This window comes from Chiloscyllium plagiosum, chromosome 24 (assembly GCF_004010195.1).
Source record: "Chiloscyllium plagiosum isolate BGI_BamShark_2017 chromosome 24, ASM401019v2, whole genome shotgun sequence".
NCBI lineage: Eukaryota > Metazoa > Chordata > Chondrichthyes > Orectolobiformes > Hemiscylliidae > Chiloscyllium > Chiloscyllium plagiosum.
Window position 1 is genome coordinate 11030300 of NC_057733.1, and position 21548 is coordinate 11051847.

Consider the following 21548-nt stretch of genomic DNA (forward strand, 5'->3'; position numbering starts at 1 on the left):
AACTCATGCAGCAGCACAAAGCACCTCAGTCCCATTTAAAAGCCCTTTGGAATTCTCAGTTTTTGCTCTTCACTCAACCATTTTAAACAAGGAGCAGCTTTAGAAAAAATATTGACAGAAATGCAACACAAGAGTGGGCAGTATTTAAGCGTGAGATGTGGAGAACTTTATCCCACACAAGATAAATGACAAACAGTGAAGGATGAGTTTCCATCAATAAAGGAAAAAGTGAAAATTTAATTGAAACTGAAGTATACAATATGCATGAGGTTTATCAACAATAGAGGGTGATAAAAGGGAACTTGGCATATTTTGAAAAAAGTGGTTACAAAGTCGACTGGAAAGACAACGAGAAAACACGAAACCTTGTGGTATTTACCACGTTGACCAGTTTGTGTTCCTGGTGAAAGACTGTTTGAGATCATTTGTTGGCACCATGACTCCTTTGTATTAATTTGGTCTTGGACCCATCTATAGATTATTGGTAGAGAATACACAAGTGTAGAGTATCCACAGAAAAGGCACTATTCTTAGATAATTAGAAGGTTGTTCCATGTTAGCAATAAGTTAGACATAGTTACCAGGACCTCAGAGAGCAAGTACAGATATATCTGCTCCCTCAGAAAGCTGGAGCACAACTCCATGTCTCCAACCCCAACCAATCATTAGATGATGCAATGTGGACATTAATCCCTTCAGAATCATTACCTTACACAACAGTAGCTAATGGCACAGTAAGATAGAGGTAGAGCCTAAAACGAATGAGCAGGATGTACGCACAGAAAACTGAAAGGACACTGAGACGTTTTCTTTCTACAGAGAAAAGTCTAAACAGAGGACTTCAGAAAAGCTCAATTGTTATAGCAGCGAAGTTGAATATCAGAATAACTAAGTTTGAAAGAAAAAATACTAGATAAACTGGTCAACGCTAAGGAGGACAAGGTCTTGAATTCAGATAAATTGCATCCCTGAATCTTCAAATAAACTATGAAGGAGGTACCTCTAGTATCCACGCACAAAGATGCATTAGGTAAAATAATAATGTCAGGGGAGCTACTAATTTAACTTCTAACTAGATCCAACTCAAAGACCTACATATACAACAGCTCGATGTTGATGTTAGGAAGGATATCAGAATCTTTAAAAAAGCTTTCACAGCAAGACATCTGAAAATGAATTGAAAAACATATTTTCGAAAAGCTTACAGAGAATAGGAGTTTGGGAAGTTTGTCTTAGAATGGCAAAAAGTGAGACCATAAGAATTGTGTCCCAATAGAAAACTCTCCTTCACTGCTGTGCTCATTCTCTCTATTCTAATGTCCATTCACAACAGCCTAAGATTTGGGAGACATTTAGGAATCCCCTAAAGTTACTAACCAGCTCAGTGCCTTAAGGGCTTGGCTGGAGTCACCATGTTTCAGAATTTGCCAGTGCAGCCTGGTCCAAATCATCTCGAGGGATCAATGAAAAAATTGAGTCAAAGACTAGCAGGGTAGAGGGAATGTTGCCATCATCATATGAGACAACAGCATGTTCCTCTCCTGTGCAGCCCATGCCACTGTCTTAAGGCTGTGTTTCTGCACTGTCTTTACTCTGTGTGAGAGAAATGTGAAGAGATGTGGAGGGATGCAGGACACTCTTGCCCAAGGCCCTTTATGGGTTGAAATGCTGAGATGCTGGATTCAACAGGTAAATGTCACAGGCATCTATTCCTCCAATAAAATCATCAGTGCCTAAGGTTCCATACACTTCCATGCTGATAGAGAGCTAACCACACAGTCCATGATAAACTGCATGGTCACCATTCCATTCTTGACAACTTCACACAACTATGTTATTGTGTGCAAGCTCACTTGGAAGACTTATGGTGCTTGGTTTATAGGGACTAGGCTTTGAAGGTAGGCTAGGCGAAAGTGAGGACTGCAGATGCTGGAGATCAGAGTCAAGATTAGAGTGGTGCTAGAAAAGCACAGCAGGTCAGGCAGCATCCGAGGAGCAGGAAAATCAACATTTCGGGCAAAATCTCTTCATCAGGAATGAGGCAAGTATTTAATGGGGCTCCCCTGGCCAATCTCTCCAGCCTATTCTCCAACGTTTGTTCAACGTCCATCTTCGAACTGATGGTCTCAAATGTTATGTCTATTTTCATCAATGTTCTGTCAATGTTCAAGCCATGGAAGTTTAACATCTGAGGTGATTAGAGGGCAAATGGTGAGCAGGCAGAACTGCACTTGTAGATCCCTGAATGTCAGAAGATGGAATATTGAGCAGGTAGTGAATGATGCACTCTAATCCCCCCAACCTCCTAACTATTGCATTTCCATGCTGTGCCTCTCCCAACCCATTTCAGGATTAGACACTCTGGTCATATTCCTTGCATTCTCAGCTCTGTTTCACCTGATGCACCCAAGAGTATGTTTTTACAGAACTACCACTGACTGTTTTTCAAATGAATAGTCCACTGAATTGACTGAGAGTTAGTTTTCCGTATGAATTCTGCAGGCTGACAACTATTTGCTCGGGTTTTCATAGCCTAACAACATCATGCCAGAAATGAAAGATGAAACCGGATCATTGTTTCCACCAAAGAACGTGACTCGTTACCCAGCAACGCAGTGTCATGGGCACCATTAGCAACTCCGCCGTTGCTGAGAAATTGAAGGAATCTGCCGAGTGAGAGATGACAAATGAGCAGCCTTGATTAGACAGGACTTGTGTGTGCTTTTCCTGGAGATTAGTAATAGAGTGAAAAAAACCCTTTTATGTGCAGGATAATTTGAACCATTTCTTATAATAAGTAAAGAAACCTTCCTTTTCAAGGCAATTTATATCAGAGTTTGTACTGATTGAATCAGAACACATGATTGGATAACTACTCGACATATATCTAACGTCACCTTTCAATTTATCTCTTTGCATTTAGATTCATGTAAATTATAGGGGAGCTGGTACTACAGAGCCCCAAGTTAATATTCTGTAGAAGATGGGTTTGAATCCCACTATGACAGATTCTAAAATTTGAATTCAATAATAGCTCCTTGAAAGTGGAGTCCCAGGTAGATAGGATAGTGAAGAAGGCATTTGGTATGCTTCACTTTATTGGTCAGAGTATTGAGTACAGGAGTTGGGAGGTCATGTTGTGGCTGTACATGACCTTGGTTAGGGCACTTTTGGAATATTGTGTGCAATTCTGGTCTCCTTCTTACCGGAAAGATGTTGTGAAACCTGAAAGGGTTCGGAAAAGATTTGCAAGGATGTTGCCAGGTTTTAAAAGGTTTGAGCTACAACGAGAAGCTGAATAGGCCGGGGCTATTTTTCCTGGTTCATCAGAGGCTGAGGGATGACCTAATAGAAGTTTATAATAGCATGAGTGGCATGGATAGGGTAAATAGACAAGGTTTTTTCCCTGGGTTGAGGGAGTCCAGAACTAGAGGGCATAGGTTTAAGGTGAGAGTGAAAAGTTTTAAAAGGGACCTAAAAGGGCTACATTTTCACGCAGAAGGTGGTGCGTGTGTGGAATGAGCTGCTGGAGGAAATGATGGAGTCTAGTACAATTGCAGCACTTAAAAGGCATCTGGATGGGTATATGAATAGGAATGGTTTAGAGGGATGTGGACAAAGTGCTGGCATATGGGACGAGATTGGTTTAGGGTATCTCGTCAGCATGGACAAGTTGGACTGAAGGGTCTGTTTCCATGCTGTACATCTCTATGACTCTAGAACTCCAATTATAATGAAAAGCTGGCCTGATGATGCCCATCTAGTCACTCTTGATTGTTGTAAAAATCCACCTGGTTTACTAATGCCCTTTAGGGAAAACAAAGATTGCCCTCCCTACTTGGCCTACATGTGACTCCAGACCCATTGCAATGTGGTTAACTCTTGACTGCATTCGGACAAGGTTTCTGGATCAGTGGTGCTGGAAGAGCACAGCAGTTCAGGCAGCATCCGAGGAGCACCTGCATTCGGACAATTGCAAGCCCAGCCAGGAATGTGCACATTGTGTAAATAAAAATATAGCCCAGCTCCTATGAAGTTTTGTGAAAGCTTAGAATTCATCCAGGGACCATTCACTAAGTTTATGGATATTCCTGAAGCAACTGAGTAGTGTTTGTTGAAATTAAATGGATATTTCACTTTTAAGAGTGAATTTAATTTACACCTTGAGCAGACTTTTAATTCTGAGGGAACAGAGGAGTTCAAGACTCAAAGATCAGCATGAGGTTAGAATTCTGAGAGGTTCCTCTGTGCTCAATCAGGCAAATTTGGAGGTAAGGGGAAATTCCCACCACTTATTGAACGCACTGCTAAACTGGAATACCATGAAAAGTTTAAGGGAAGATATACTGACATTAGAGGTAGACCAGAGAATGTTAACTTGGATGGCTAGTTTGCAATGCAAAGTAATCATAGAATCCCTACAGTGTGGAAACAGGTCATTTGGGCCAACAAGTCCACACTGACCTTCTGAAGAGTAACCCACCCAGACCCATTCCCCACCCCTATAACTCTACATTTGCCCCTACCTAATGCATATACATACCTAACCTATACATCCCTGAACACTATGGACAACTTAGCATGGCCAATTCACCTAACCCGCACATGTTTTGAATTGTGCAAGGAGATCAGAGCACCTGGAGAAAACCCATACAGACATGGAGAATGTGCAAACTCTACATAGACGTTGCCCAAGGTTGGAATCGAATTTGGGTCCCTGATGCTGTGAGGCAGCAGTGCTAACCACTGAGCCACTCTGCTGCCCACCAAAAGTGTGGGTTCAATTCCCACACCAGCTGAGGTAACTATAAAGGACTGCCTTTCTTCAACTATGTCCTCGCCTGAGGCATGGTGACCCTCGGATTAAACCATCACCAGCTGCATCTCTCTAATGCTTCTCCAGTAGGACTATGGTGGCTTTACCTTTATATCTAGTTTTGGAGGAAAGGTTGAGTGTGTGGGGACTGCACTCATTGGAGTTCAGGAGAATGAGAGGTGACCATATTGTAACATACTGGATTCTTTGGGGACTTGACATAGTAAATATGCAGAGGTTGCTTCCCCTTATGGGACAGTGTCAGAATCACACAATAAGGGATCGTCCTTTTAAAACAGTGATGAGAACAAATTTCTTCTCCTGCAGGGTTGTGAATCTATGGAATTCTTTACCACAGATGACTGTTGAGGTTGGGTTATTAAGCATATTCAAGCTGAGACAGACAGATATTTAATACTTGAGGGAATTGAGGGTTACTGGGAAAAGGCAGCAAAGTGGAGTTGAGGAATATCAGATCAGCCCTGATCTCATTGAATAGTAGGGCAGGCTTGGTGGGCTGAATGGCCTCCTTCTGTTCCTCTGTCATATGGTCTGTGGCACTGCCCAGCAGAATGGTTTTCCTCGGCAAGATTTAAATGTATGTGGAATGAGGTAGCTCCAGGAAAATTGTCTCTTTTACTTTCAAAGTCCACTACCCTTAATTTCAACAAATACTGCTCAATTGCTTCAGGAACATCCATACACTTAGTGAATAGTTCCTGGATGAATTCCAAGCTTTCACAAAACTTCATAGGAGCCGGGTTATATATTTTATTTATACAATGTGCACATTTATTGAAAATAAATAATATGTTATTCTGGATAGTCACATTATTTAAAGATATTCCATAGCTTGACTATGCAGTGGTTTGTATCTGTTGTGCTGTTTCTGCTTCTAGCTACACAACAAGAAAAGAGCTTTGAGATATTACAACTCATTTAATAATGTGTTACATGAAAGGGAAGCATTGAAAATAGTTACTAGAGAGAACATCTCTCATCAAGGTTTGTCAGGTCATTGGAATAACCTAAAAGGTGAGGTAGTTTAAATTAGACACTGGGCACATTCACATTTAATACAGTGTTAATTTTGGTAAATTAGGAAATTAAAAGATTGGGTTTCAACAAGTCTTATCTTAGTCATAAGATATATGTTACAATATATAACGGAGGGACTACATATATTTTACTTGAAAATATAAAGTGGAAAATGGATGTTTGGATTATTAGTTTTATTTTCAATTCAAAACAAGAGTGCGTGGTCTGTATGGTCACTTGCAGTTACATAAGAGAGTGTAACTTTTGAGATGTATTTCGGTGGGACAGGATGGTACCAGTGTCCTTGGGGACCCAGTATCAGGATTAATTATAGGTGACAGTTTCTCACAGAGCCGAGTGGAGAGAGAGCATTTGATTCTCAGATTTACAATGGAAGCTCAATCACACTCTCACCATATTTGAACGGACATTAAAAAAAACACAAGAAAAGACTTTGCAAAGTAAGAAAAAAAAATGGGGAGTCACAATTTCTGTTGTTTGTAAACGCAGCAAACCAAAAGGACTGTAAGAAATTCACTTCATTCCCCTTGAAGTTTGGAACATTTAATCACAGACTTAATTCCTTTTTATCCCTATATTTTCCACCCATGACATTCCTGTAAAATTGTTTGTCTTCTCTTATCTGGTCCATCATATTCATGGATGAATGAGTACACGTTTGGATTTAAAGGCCCAAAGTTCAATTTTGCATATTGGTAGTTGATAATCTGCTTTGCCATATAGATTTTTGTTTGCTGGTTCATTAGTGAAATCGAGAACATAGAATATTACAGCGCAGTACAGGCCCTTTGGCCCTCGATGTTGTGCTGACCTGTGGAGCCAATCTGAAGCCCATCTAACCTACACTATTCCATTCTCGTCCATATGCCTATCCAATGACCATTTAAATGCCCTTAAGGTTGGCAAGTCTACTACTGTTGCAGGCAGTGCGTTCCATGCCCCCACTACTCTCTGAGTAAAGAAACTACCTCTGACATCTGTCCTCTATCTATCATTCCACAATTTAAAGCTATGTTCCCTCACACTAGCCATCGCCATATAAGGAAAAAGGATCTCACGGTCCACCCTATCTAACCTCTGATTATATGTCTCAATTAATTCACCTCTCAATCTTCTTTCCTCTAACAAAAACAGCCTCAAGTCCCTCAGCCTTTCCTCATAAGACCTTCACTCCATATCAGGCAATATCCTAGTAAATCCCCTCTGAACCCTTTCCAAAGCTTCTACATCCTTCCTGTAATGCGGTGACAGAACTGTACGCAATACTCCAAACGTGACCACATCAGAGTTGTTTACAGCTGCAGCATGATCTCATGGTTCCGAAACTCAATCCCTCTACCAATAAAAGCTATCACACTATATTCTTTCTTAATATCCTATCACCTGGGTGGCAACTTTCAAGGATCTATGTACCTGGACATTGAGATCCCTCTGCTCATCTACACTACCAAGAATTTTACCATTAGCCCAGTACCCTGCATTCCTGTTACTCCTTCTAAAGCGAATCATCCCACACTTTTCTGCATTAAACTCCATTTGCCACCTTGCAGCCCAGCTCTGCAGCTTATCTATGTCTCTCTGTAACCTACAACATTCTTCATCACTATCCACAACTCTACCAACCTTAGTGTCATTCGCCAACTTACTAACCCATCCTTCTATGCCCTCATCTAAGGTCATTCATATAAATGACAAACAACAGTGGACCCAAACAGATCCTTGCGGTACCCCACTAGTAACTGAACTCCAGGATGAATATTTGCTATCAACCATCACCCTCTGGCTTCTTTCAGCTAGCCAATTACTGATCCAAACCGTTAAATCACCCTCAATCCCATGCCTCTGTATTTTGTGCAATAGCCTACCATGGGGAACTTTATCAAATGCCTTACTGAAATCCATATACACCACATCAACTGCTTTTTCCTCATCCACCTGTTTGGTCACCTTCTTAAAGAACTCAATAAGGTTTGTGAGGCACGACCTACCCTTTACAAAACCGTGTTGACTATCCCTAATCATCGAATTCCTTTCTAGATAATCATAAATCCTTTCTCTTATAACCCTTTCCAACACTTTATCCACAACCAAAGTAAGACTCACAGGTCTATAATTTCCAGGGCTGTCTCTACTTCCCTTCTTGAACAAGGCAACAACATTTGCTATCCTCCAGTCTTCTGCCCCTATTCCTGTATGACGAGAAAGATCAAAGCCATAGGCTCGGCAATCTCCTCCTTGGCTTCCTAGAGAATCCTGGGATAAATCCCATCAGACCCAGGGGACTTATCTATTTTTAGACTTTCCAGAATTGCTAACACCTCCTCCTTATGCACGTCAATCCCATCTAGTCTAGTAACCTGTATCTCAGTATTCTCCTTAACCACATTGTCTTTTTCTAGTGTGAATACTGAAGAAAAATATTCATTTATCACTTCTCCTATCTCCTCTGATTTCATGAACAACTGTCCACTACTATGTTTGATTGGCCCTAATCTTATTCTAGTCATTCTTTTACTCCTGATATAGCTACTGAAAGCCTTCGGGTTTTCCTTGATCCTATCCACCAATGACTTCTCATGTCCCCTCCTGGCTCTTCTTAACTCTCTCTTTCGGTCTTTCCTGATTAACTTTTAAGTCTCAAGCACCCTAACTGAGCCATCACATCTCATCCTAACATGAGCCGCCTTCTTCCTCTTGACAAGAGATTCAGGATCACTGGGGCTGCAAGGTGGCTCAGTGGTTAGCACTGCTGCCTCACAGCGCCAGGAACCCGGGTTCGATTCCTGCCTCAGGAAACTGTCAGTGTGCAGTTTGCATTTCTCCACGTGTCTGTGTGGGTTTCCTCCGGGTGCTCCGGTTTTAGTGAATTAGCCATGTTATATTGCCCATAGTATTAGGTGCATTAGTCGGGTAAATATAAGATAGGGGAATAGGTCTGGGTTGGTTGCTCTTTGGAGGATCAGTGTGGACTTGTTGGGCCAAATGGCCTGTTTCCATACTGTAGGGAATCTAATCTAATCAACTTCCATGGCTCCCGTGCTTGACAACTTCCTCCCTCCCTGACCAGTACATACTAATCAAGGAGAAAGTGAGGTCTGCAGATGCTGGAGATCAAAGTTGAAACTTTATTGCTGGAACAGCACAGCAGGTCAGGCAGCATCCAGGGAACAGGAGATTCGACGTTTCGGGCACAGGCCCTTCTTCAGTAGCTGTTCCTTGAATAAACTCCACATTTCTATTGTGTCCATCCCCTGCAGTTTCCTTCCCTTCCCTATGCATTCTAAGTCTTGCCCCCAGCTATAACTCTTGCCCTGCAGTATATACCTATCCAGTGGGTGGCACGGTGGCACAGTGGTTAGCACTGCTGCCTCACAGCGCCTGAGACCCGGGTTCAATTCCCGCCTCAGGCGACTGACTGTGTGGAGTTTGCACGTTCTCCCCGTGTCTGCGTGGGTTTCCTCCGGGTGCTCCGGTTTCCTCCCACAGTCCAAAGATGTGCAGGTCAGGTGAATTGGCCATGCTAAATTGCCCGTACTGTTAGGTAAGGGGTAAGTGTAGGGGTATGGGTGGGTTGCGCTTCGGCGGGTCGGTGTGGACTTGTTGGGCCGAAGGGCCAGTTTCCACACTGTAATGTAATCTAATCTAATCTATCCCTTTCCATTACTAAAATAAACCCAACTGAATTGTGGTCACTATCACCAAAGTGCTCACCTACCTCCAAATTTAATACCTGGCCGGGTTCCATTACCCAGTACCAAATACAATGTAGCCTCGCCCCTTGTTGGCCTGTCTACAGACTGTGTCAGGAAGCCCTCCTGCACACATTGGACAAAAACTGACCCATCTAAAGTACTTGAACTATAGTATTCCCAGTCAATATTTGGAAAGTACCCCTGAAGGTAACCTCCTTCTTTTACCTGTAACTCCTCTCAATAATCCCCTCCCCCTTCTGAATGATCTGAAGTTCATCCAGCTCCAGTTCCCTAACCCAGTTTTCAAGGCGCTGGATTTAGGTATATTTCCCACAGATGCAGTCAGCAGGGACACTACTGGTGACCCTTACCTCCCACATTCTGCAGGAGGAACATTCAACTGCCCTAACCCCCCATTCCTACTATTCTAAATTCCCAGTCAAACGACTGAAAAACTAAAAAATAAAGAAACCAGTCAACTTACCAATTGGCGCACAGAACCTTTTTTTTGGTTAGAAGAGGAGGACAGTTATAATTACCCGAGTAGTGTTTCGGGTAAAGCAACCATCCAAATATAAAGCCTGACTTACCCAGCAGCCCCGTGTCTGCTCCTGCTCAGTGTGCATGCCACCTATCCATGAGGTAAAGTTTTATATCTTTTAAAATTTACATTTCTGTCGGGCCTCTGGTCCTCACTGTCACTCCTCCCACTCCAACTTCCTGTCGGGCCTCTGGTCCTCGCTGTCGCTTCTCCCACTCCAACTTCCTGTCGGACCTCTGGTCCTCGCTGTCGCTTCTCCCACTCCAACTTCCTGTCGGGCCTCTGGTCCTCGCTGTCGCTTCTCCCACTCCAACTTCCTGTCAGGCCTCTGGTCCTCACTGTCACTGCTCCCACTCCAACTTCCTGTCAGGCCTCTGGTCCTCGCTGTCGCTTCTCCCACTCCAACGTCCTGTCAGCCCTCTGGTCCTCGCTGTCGCTTCTCCCACTCCAACTTCCTGTCAGGCCTCTGGTCCTCACTGTCACTCCTCCCACTCCAACGTCCTGTCAAGCCTCTGGTCCTCGCTGTCGCTTCTCCCACTCCAATTGCCGCCGAAAAAAAGTAACGGAATATATTGTGAGTTTTTTTTAATCTCCGAGACTGGTTATAGTCAGGCATAAACCATCCCCGTGATTAAATTGGTCATTTTTCACATCTGTTAGAATAGTGGGACTTAGTGTTCAGTGCATTCATCCCGTCAGGATCATGACAATAAAGCATAAAACTCAGGATTCAATGTGTTTCAAAGCATTAAATGTGGAGATAACATCATAAACTGAAGACTCAATGTCAAATCATTGATTAATTTTATCTTAGCTCAGCGATGGATTGAATCCTTGAAGTCCACTCCAGCTATTTTTATTCTTGACAAAATGCACTATTGTTCATGTGGGTGATTCTATTCAGCTTTCAGCAAGCTGTATTTATGGTATCGATGACAATCAACAATGCATTTTGCAATCAAGTCACATTTTGGATCATCAGTCTCAATTCAAATGTTTATAGCTCCAAATGTATTTGACAAATGAATGTGGCAGACAAATTACTAACATCAACAATATAGCTAGACGCAGAATATAATCAAAAATCAGGTAGAATACAGACAGAGTGGGTGGAAATTGAAAACGAGCATAAGTAGGGCAAAGATAGTGAATGAGAAAAGATTCGCTGGTGAACAAAACGAGCATTGAAGAATCCTATCAAAATAGTTTTTTTTTTAAACAGAAGTAACGTAGAGTTTAAAGGAACAATGCAGGTGATTATCTGCAAAATAGGAGAGCTTCTTATGGAAGAAGAAAGCATAACTCCTGAGGTATGGAATGTGAACTTTGTGTCTGTCTCACAGAGGAAGAGGGAGATGATAAGTTTGTGTTTGGGATGATGGGGGGTTTGGGATTGTTAGATAGGATAAAAATAAATAAGCCGCTAAATCAGCTGTCATCAGTCAAAGTTCATATATAACTCAGTGCAGATGGGAAGCAAAATAGGAGATATTCTGGTGATAAAAGAAGCCCTGGTGGCAAACATTCAGTCTGCATTAAATATGGGAGTTTGAATGAGGACTAGAGGGTACAAATGTTCAGAAAAAAAGAGAAGCTAGTTTATTCTGATTAGTATCAGTGGTGGAGCTTATCAAGAACAAAATTGATTCACATTTGGAGAAGTGATAAGGAACAGTTAGCATGGATTTCTAATAGACAATGGCATCTAACAAACCATATTCATGCAATAACAATAAGGGTTGACAAATGGAGTTAGGGAGATGTTGTATATGTCACTTGCTATGAGAGAGATGGTGATAATTTGTGAAGATTATCTGCAGGAGGCAGAGGCTCATGGCGAGTGATTATGAAAAAAAAACAAAAGACCTGCACCTGAAACTCTGCACCTTACTCAGCGTCTTTATCACTGATCTGCTAAGTATTTCCATCATTTTCTATTTCATAATATTATTTTAAATTTTAATGTTTGTAGGTGACGTAAAACTTGACTTCATGTAAACAATGAAGGGTAGTAATGAATTTTAGAAGGACTCAGTTTAGAAGGTGGCTCAGTGGTTAGCGTTGCTGCCTCACAGCACCAGGAACCAGGGATTGATTCCACGCTGGGGTAACTGTCTGTGTGGAATTAGCACATTCTCCCTGTGTATATGTCAATATCCTCCTCGTACAGTCCAAAGATGTGTGGGTTAGGTGGATTGGCCATGCTAACTTGCCCATAGTATCTCGGGATATGTAGGCTACGTGGATTAGCCTTAGGAAATGTAGGGTTACGGGGATGGGGGAGTGGATCTGGGTACTCTTTGGAGGGTAGCTGTGGACTCAGTGGGCCAAATGGACTGATTCCACACTGTAGGGACTATATGATTTCTATGACACAGACTAATGTAGATAAGTGTGGAAGTACCAACTGGGAAAGGAAGTGCAATCTTAACACAAGTATTTGGATAGGTGTAAAAAACAGACAGACCTGAGAGTACATATCCAGAAATCTTTGATGGTAACAGGCCAATTTGATACTATGACGATGACAACATATGAGATGCTTAGTTTGGTTAATAAGACATCAACTACGAAACATTGGACGCTAAGCTCAGTCTTAATAAATATCAATGAGAGTACCGTTAAAGGCCCCGCATTTTTGGAAAGGTGCTTTGAAGAGGGTGCACAGGAGTTCACAGGATGTTTCCGGGAATGAGGAAGGGCATTCAGAACTTTGGAAAGCCTCATCTGTTTTCAGTGGAACAACAAAGGAATTTCTAATCGCAATGTATTTTAATAAAACAAATAATGCAGAATAATTTCTGCTGGCAAGTGAGTCAGTAATTATATCCTGAATTGAAATAAAAACTGGAGGGAAGTTAGGAGAATTGTCCTTTCACAGAAGGTGAACAAGTTCTGGAAGGAAACAGTGGTGGTATCTAAATCTATGGAAACATGAGATTATAAGTACTTCCTTAAAACAAATATGTGCAATTATGGGAATGAAAATATGCCATTGAACTAATTTGAAAATGGAGTCGCAGGTAAATAAGAAAGTGAAGTAGGCGTTTAGTATGCTTTCCTTTATTGGTCAGTATATTGCGGCTTTACGGTACATTGGTTAGGCCACTGTTGGAATATTGCGTGCAGTTCTGGTCTCCGTCTTATCGGAAAGATGTTGTGAAACTTGAAAGGGTTCAGAAGAGATTTACAAGGATGTTGTCAGGGTTGAAAGAGTTGAGCTATAGGGAGAGGCTGAACAGGCTGAGGCTGTTTTCCCTGGAGCATCGGAGGCTGAGGGGTGACCTTACAGAGGTTTATAAAATCATGGGGGGCATGGATAGGATAAATAGACAAGATCTTTTCCCTGGGATGGGAGAATCCAGAACTAGAGGGCGTAGGTTTAGGGTGAGAGGGGAAAGATATAAAAGAGATGCAAGAGGCAACTTTTTCATACAGAGGGTGGTACGTGTATGGAATGAGCTACCAGAGGAAGTGGTGGAGACTAGTACAATTGCAACATTTAAAAGGCATCTGAATGAGTATATGGTGGGTGGGGGGGTGTGTATGGGCCAGTTGTTGGCAGGTGGGACTAGATTGAGTTGGGATATCTGGTTGGCATGGATGAGTTGGGCTGAAGGGTCTGTTTCTATGCTGTACATCTCTATGACTCTGACTCAATGACATGGAATTCAAAGAGTCAGAATAGGCACAAAGAGCAGAAATGACCTCCTCTTGTGTTTTAAATTTTACTCGACTACAACTATGTAACCAGGCATATTATCTGCTTGAAATATTTACAAGGTTGACAGCAAAACAACTCCGATGTAAGCACCATTGTTGATGCTATTAATTTCAATAGCAATTTAATGATACTGTGTGATTGATTTGTGTGTCATTCATCAGGACAGAATGAAGAAGATTAAAAAGAAATTGGACACATCAAAATAATAATGCACAATCAAATAATCCTTTCATGAATCCTGAGTGTTCACAACACCTTAAGTGAATTGCAGCTTAAGCTCAATTTATACTCTATAGAAACCAACAATAAACAGGAAACACTTTAAATTGCCAATATTGAAGAGATGACAAACAAAACCTTCTTTCAATGCATCTTCGCTATTAGGAACATGCATAGGTCAAATCAGTAACTTTTGGCATTTTCTCCAACTAATCTGAGCCTTGAAATTAGACTATCTCACATTATTATATGATGATTTAAATCATTTGTGTCAGATCGCTGTTAGAGATATTATGTATGTGGTAACCTGTTTATAATAAATATTAGAATACTCTATACCTAGAGGAGAGCAAAGAATCCGATAGGGAAGCATTAAGATATAGTTTGATACTATTGCAGAGCACAATTTCCAGGCTTTCAGTTGTGTAACAGATAGATTAATCCTGTATTATGCTCCAAGTCTTTGGTTAATCTTCTATTGCATAGCAGAACAAGAATTTACTAATCAGCAGAAGTAGGAACAGGAATAGGCCATTCAGTCTCTCGAGTCTGTTCCACCATTCAAAGAAATCATGGATGATCTGTAGTTTAACTCCACATAACTGCTTTTGGCCTATATACTTTAATTCCTTCACAAAACAAAGATTTATCTCCAATCCCAGATTTATCTCCTATCCTGGATGAACAACTGAGCCAGCATTCACTGCCATTTGTGGAAGAGAATTCCATAACATCAACCACCCTGTTTAATTTCAAAACTATATTTTATTCATAAAAAATATCTTCACAGTCACAAACACAATTCAGTTCTGTACAATATCATGCCAAGGAAACAAACAAATATTGGAATTTGACTGTATTCAAACAAATCAAAGACATCTCTTACTTGTTTACATATCATTAAGAAAGGTGCAGCAAGTGCTTACTAACATCTCTCCTGAAAAGTCTGATCCTACTTCTCAGATTCTGCCCTCAAGTTCTAGAATCCCCAAGCAGATGCTGTTACTTCACTCAACAAAGAAAAACACTGGATATTGTTGTAAAATTTTAAAGGAAATAATCTTTACAAGACCAGCAAGACATCTCCTGCACTGAATACTCCATGCAGATTGTATCACATCAGCCCAACGCTGAAACAATTTTATTATCAATAGATACAAATAATGTGACGTAATGGGCTTGACTAAATTAGATAAACTCATTTTTATATTAATGGAAGTTGCAATTGATATCAAATTAGTTTTAAGCCATACCATGGGGATTGATTCATATGTGCAGTTTCCAAAACATACATAATTGTTACTTATTAGAGGTACCCTGTAGGTAAGTAATACTCCAGACAACTATCAGTTAATTAACATCCAACCTCTGGAATTGTAAAGGGGTACACTTTCTTCAGAATTTACAGGTTAAACTGCTTGCTGTGTTTCAGTGGTTAGCTCAGTGGGCTGGATACCTGGCTTGCAATACAGGGTAATGCCAAATGTGAGTTCAATTCCTGCACTAACAGAAGCTATAGGAGACAGAATCTCCTAGTTAACATCTCTTCAGGTTAAACCGCCACCAGTTGCAGCTCTACTGTCTGGTAAGGCTATGCTCACTCTAAATCATATTCACTACTACCTATCCCTTTTATTGGAATCAATTCAATTCACCAAGCTGGGATGGATATTTGTACAATGTAATCAGCAGTTAAGTTGCTCAGCTTTATTGATCAGAGTAGGTTTATAACATAATAATTAATAGCTAACTACATTACAGCTGGTTATAGTCCAACAGGTTTAATTGGAAGCACACTAAGCTTTCGGAGCGACGCTCCTTCATCAGGTGATTGTCACCTGATGAAGGAGTGTCGCTCCGAAAGCTAGTGCTTCCAATTAAACCTGTTGGACTATAACCTGGTGTTGTGTGATTTTTAACTTTGTACACCCCAGTCCAACACCTAATCATGACTACATTACAACTGAGTCACCTCTTGTGAGACCTCAGGACAGCTTAAGAGTAAATAGAAATTACTGGTTAGAGGCAGAGAATTCAGCATTTAAAACAACAACTTAGAGACAAGTTAACTCTGTTTTTAACCAGGAACAGTCTGTTGTATCCTAATGGTTGAGTTACCACACTTCAGGCAAGGGGTAAAGTTAAGAAGGTGGTAACCACAGTTGGCATTGGAATTTAACCCACATTGCTGACATCATTTTGCATTGCAAACCAGCCAACTATGCTAATTGAGTTTCAATGCTACTGTCATCAGCTGTAAAGCGTTTTAGGGCATCCTGAAATTATGAAAAATGTGAAATAAATTCAAGGCTTCCTTTTCTTTTCCTATTAAATCTCTGCCCACTCAATTACAATTATTCAGTCATTTCTGTGTAACACAATTAAATCTGAACAATCAGTGCAAAATTTCCCTTTTGACCTTGACTCTGTTCAGAGAAATTTTACGATCAGGATGTGAGAGTAATTCTGCAAAAGTGAACAGGGTTCTTGAAACCTTGATGTCAAGCATTCATGGATTTATTCAGCATGCAATTCATGCATGAATACTTTGCTGAACACATCGTAGACTACTTGTGAACACAGTTGATATTCTCTATATTATAAATTTCTCTGCTCATTATCCAAGTTTCTGAATCCTTTGCATCCAAATCCTCATTAAAATATTTTCACATTTTTCTGAACTGAGGTTCTTTATCAAAATGTGGATACTGGCAAGTGATACAGAGTTCCTTACATCTTGTTCCATTATGTAGTTTTACACCTTTCAGCTGTGTGGTGTTAATAAGTAATTGCATAGGTCTTCTGTTAATTGAGATGGATGGAGAAGCAAATTTCTTGTATTTATAGCCTTTTTAATCTTTCCACTTGACCGTCAACATTGCATTGTTAGATCAGAATTTGAAATTTGACTTCACCTAAGAAAAATCAATTTAAATGCTTATTCCTTATGAATTATTTAGTTAATAATGTGATTTCTTTATAAAAGTGCATTAGGTCCAACAGGATAAAGAGGTTAGCATAACACCACAACATTTTCTGAACACAATAAATATTTCACAGAAAAATAAAATCTTCCAGTTCAAAAGGAGACAATTCATCCCATCATGAAAAGGTCATCTAATCAGCCCCACTCGATTATTACCCCAATCTAAAAGTTATTGACTTTCAAACTGGCAAATTTGTATTACTGTGCCTCAGCTGTCCTCAATTTCATAGTCACGACCATCTGTAATGATCCTTATCATAAGATCTTGGAATATGCTTGGGATATGTTTGGAGTCACAAATATTTTCTATTCCAAGATATTATGATAAGGATCATTACAGATGGTCGTGGCTTCTTTCAGATTTCAATTTCTGACATATGACTATTTTCTGTTGGCTTACAGGCTAGAAGGCAGCACATACAGAGCCCATCTGAACCAGAACGTGAGACCCCTTAAGAGATCCTCAGCAATGAGGCAATTGAAGAAATGGTATAGCTGATCCCACCCCAAGATCATAGGTATCGTAACTTGTTCCTTGTACATCATCTCACTTCTCACTCAAATGCGTCAGATATGACAGTCATTACAGAGTCAAGGTTGCATGGCTTGGATCTAAATATTCAAGGGTATTGCTCATTTCATGGACTCAGGAAGAAAGCAAAGGTGGGTGATGTCACTCTGCTAATGAAGTTTGGGTTCAGTACAGTGGTGAGAAATGATCTTGGTTTAGAGAACCAAAACCCGGAATCACTGTGTGGAAAAGAAGAATAATGGAGCCATTTCATTCCTCCTCACCTGGTCATAACAAAATAATGTTACAATTCTGCCATTTTATCTTTGGCACAATATTCCCATTGTTCAGAGGTCCAAGGATTTGACTTAAAATAATGCAAAGTGGGTAGAAGTTTGTCTTGAAGAATATCACATGAAATGGTTTGTATTTGCCTGCCTGATATTCAGCTCTACTGGGGTCAATACACTCACTTTGGTCTATAACAGGTAGTCAATCCAATGTCACCAATTCTACAAAGTTAAAAATCACACAATGCCAGGTGATAGTCCATCAGGTTTATTTGGAAGCACTAGCTTTCAAAGCACTGCTCCATCAGGTGGTTGTGTGGACTGTTGGACTATAACCCGGTGTTGTGTGCTTTTTAACATTGTCCACCCCTGTCCAACACCAGCACCTCCACGTCATGGTGACCTGCTCTATACTAACACTCAATATCAAATTGTTTTAAAGGCAAACCTTGAATTAAACTGAGTGTTCCTCTTTGCTATGAATCTCATGATGAAATATATCTACAGCCAGAGAAAGTCTTCACTGTAGATCTGCTGTGACTACATGCCAAATCAGAGGCTAGGAGTCCTGCAATAAGTAACTCATCTCCTGACTCTCCATAGCCAGTTAACATTCAACATGACAAGAATAACAAGTGTAATATCATATTCTACACTTGCCTGGATGAGTGCAGCTCCAAGAACACTCAAGAAGTTTGACACTTTCCAGGATAAATCTGCTCACTTGACTACCACCACACCCACAAATGTCCACTCCCTGTATCATCTACACTGAGTGACAGCAGTGTATACTATCTATAACACTCATGGCATAAATTCACCAAATCTTCTCAGGCAGCAGCTTCCAAACCCAGAGCCACTGCTATCTAGAAGGATAGAGGCAGCAGATACCAGCAGCTACAAGTTCCCCTCCAACCATCCACCATCCTCAGATTTGGAAATATATCGCTGTATCTTCAGTGTCCACTGGGTCAAAATCCTGGAATTCTCTCTCTAACGTTTTAGATTAGATTAGATTACATTACAGTGTGGAAACAGGCCCTTCGGCCCAACAAGTCCACACCGACCCGCCGAAGCGGAACCCACCCATACCCCTACATTTACCCCTTACCTAACACTACGGGCATTTTAGCATGGCCAATTCACCTGACCCTGCACATCTTTTGGACTGTGGGAGGAAACCGGAGCACCCGGAGGAAACCCACGCAGACACAGGGAGAATGTGCAAACTCCACACAGTCAGTCGCCTGAGGTGGGAATTGAACCCGGGTCTCAGGCGCTGTGAGGCAGCAGTGCTAACCACTGTGCCACCGTGCCGCCCATAACGTTATTATGGGTGTTCCTCCACCAAATAGACTGCAGTGGTTCAAGAATCAGCTCACACCAACTTCTAAAGGGCGTTGGCGTGGGAAGGAAATACTGGCCCAACCATTGACACCCATATCCCAAGAGTGGATAAAAAGAAACGTAGGTCATTTATGATATTGCGAAGTAAAGAATAATTATCCTTGCCAGTTCTCCTCAGCCAAATTAATTCTGGCAAGGTAGTGAAGATGCTTGCCAGAATTTGTTTTACATAAATAAACCTTTAATCCATTGTATAAACTTTGACATTTGAATATAATTGAAAATTACATTCAGAGTCACTGTTGCTTGTGTTCTGAAGACAACCAGTGCTAACTAAGGGTTGGGAGAGAATGCTGCAAACAATCCTCCTTTCAACTCTTTTTGAATATATCATATTAAACAGGCAGTCATCCTTTCCTCATGGAATCTAAGGGAACATTTAACCAGCAAATGTAAAATAAATCACAAGTAAGTCTTAACAAGAAGAGGAGACACTTAGTTTCACGTGATGTAGCTTATTTCTTGACAGGAATATGTGCATATATTTGTTAGGCACAATTACTAAGACAAGCATGAGTCAAGGACTCCATGTCTGACCTCAGCCAGGTCTCCAGCAGGACTTCTCTTTCTCCACCCAAGACTGTATCACATCATCAAATTGGATGAAGCCAGTTGCGGTCTCTAACATCAACCCTTTCAGAACAATTACTTTACAAAGCAGCTGCCATCTCTTTATAATTTTAATCCATTAATGTCTTCAATTAAAAATGCTTTTATATATATTTGATTTCAGCTCTTCCTTCGCCTTAATAGCTCTACGATAATTAAGTCTTTGACTGTTATACTGAACAGTCTAATTAAACAAAAAAAAAATTAAAATTCATCGGCTGTAAGACTGAGGTGATGAATGAGGTGAAGGAAAGCTCCTGTCTGTAAAATGGAAGTTTGCAGATTGTGAATTTTGAAATGTAACAGATAAATGGGAGGTTTATTTGTATTGGATCTGACATGAATGTTTGGAATTAAGTGTAAGAACCCGTTCTATCATCTGTAAGCAAACAGTCTAATCCCAAATTGGGCCCATGGACAAAACAAACATATTGAAAATGCTGCAATTATCGGGCACTGCTATTGATAGGTAGAACTATAATGCATCATTGCATGGTTGTTAAGTGCTTTACAATGAACAATGAATTATAAGAATGATTCCCAGTATACATATCAACATCCAATAAGAGTTAATAGTTTTTTAAAAATGGTACATCCACAATCTTAACAATGGTTCTGAGATAGATGTAAGGCATTGTAAGAAGATGTGAGAATGAACAGGTTAAAATGTGAAGCTCCCAAAGTTAGTGAATCACAGAAAGCAACATTCTATCATTGCCAAAGTGAATACTCCCCTCAGGCTGCATGCCTTGCCATCTTGAGACCACCCATCGAACAGTGAGAGAAGGAAAATTATTGCCAGAAGTGGAGGCTGAGAATGAAATAAACCAAGCAGAAATACTGAGGGATAAAATGGCCAAGGGTTAGAAACAGAGAGCAAGAGAGAGAGAGAGTGAGAGAGGCAGAGAGAGAGGTACAATTTGAATATTTATCATAACATGAAGCACCTGAGAGAGAGAACAGCGAAATGACAATGCCTGAAGACCTTGTAAAACAGATACTTAAATTGAGAAAGTGGAAAACAAGATATTTATGTCTTTATATATACCGATGTAAGGGCAATCATCATTCATTTAATCTATAAAATTAGAGGTATAATACATGCACATTTCAATTGTAACTTATAAATGCTCTACACTGTGGAAGCAGACCATTCAGCCTATCAAGTCCATGACAACCCTTCGAAGGCCAAGCTGCTCAGACCCATCCCATCCTTTCAACACATTCCACCCTGACCTTAAATTTACCTGCACCATCTCTGACATCTCCCTCCCCTTCCTGGACCTCTCCATCTCCATTAATGATGACCGACTTGACACTGACATTTTTTACAAACCCACCGACTCCCACAGCTACCTGGATTACACCTCTTCCCACCCTACCTCTTGCAAAAATGCCATTCCATATTCCCAATTCCTCCGCCTCTGCCGTATCTACTCCCAGGAGGACCAGTTCTACCACAGGACACACCAGATGGCCTCTTTCTTTAGAGACCGCAATTTCCCTTCCCACGTGGTTAAAGATGTCCTCCAACGCATCTCATCCACATCCCGCACCTCAGCCCTCAGACCCCACCCCTCCAACTGTAACAAGGACAGAACGCCCCTAGTGCTCACCTTCCACCCTACCAGCCTTCGCATAAACCAAATCATCCGCCGACATTTCCGCCACCTCCAAACAGACCCCACCACCAG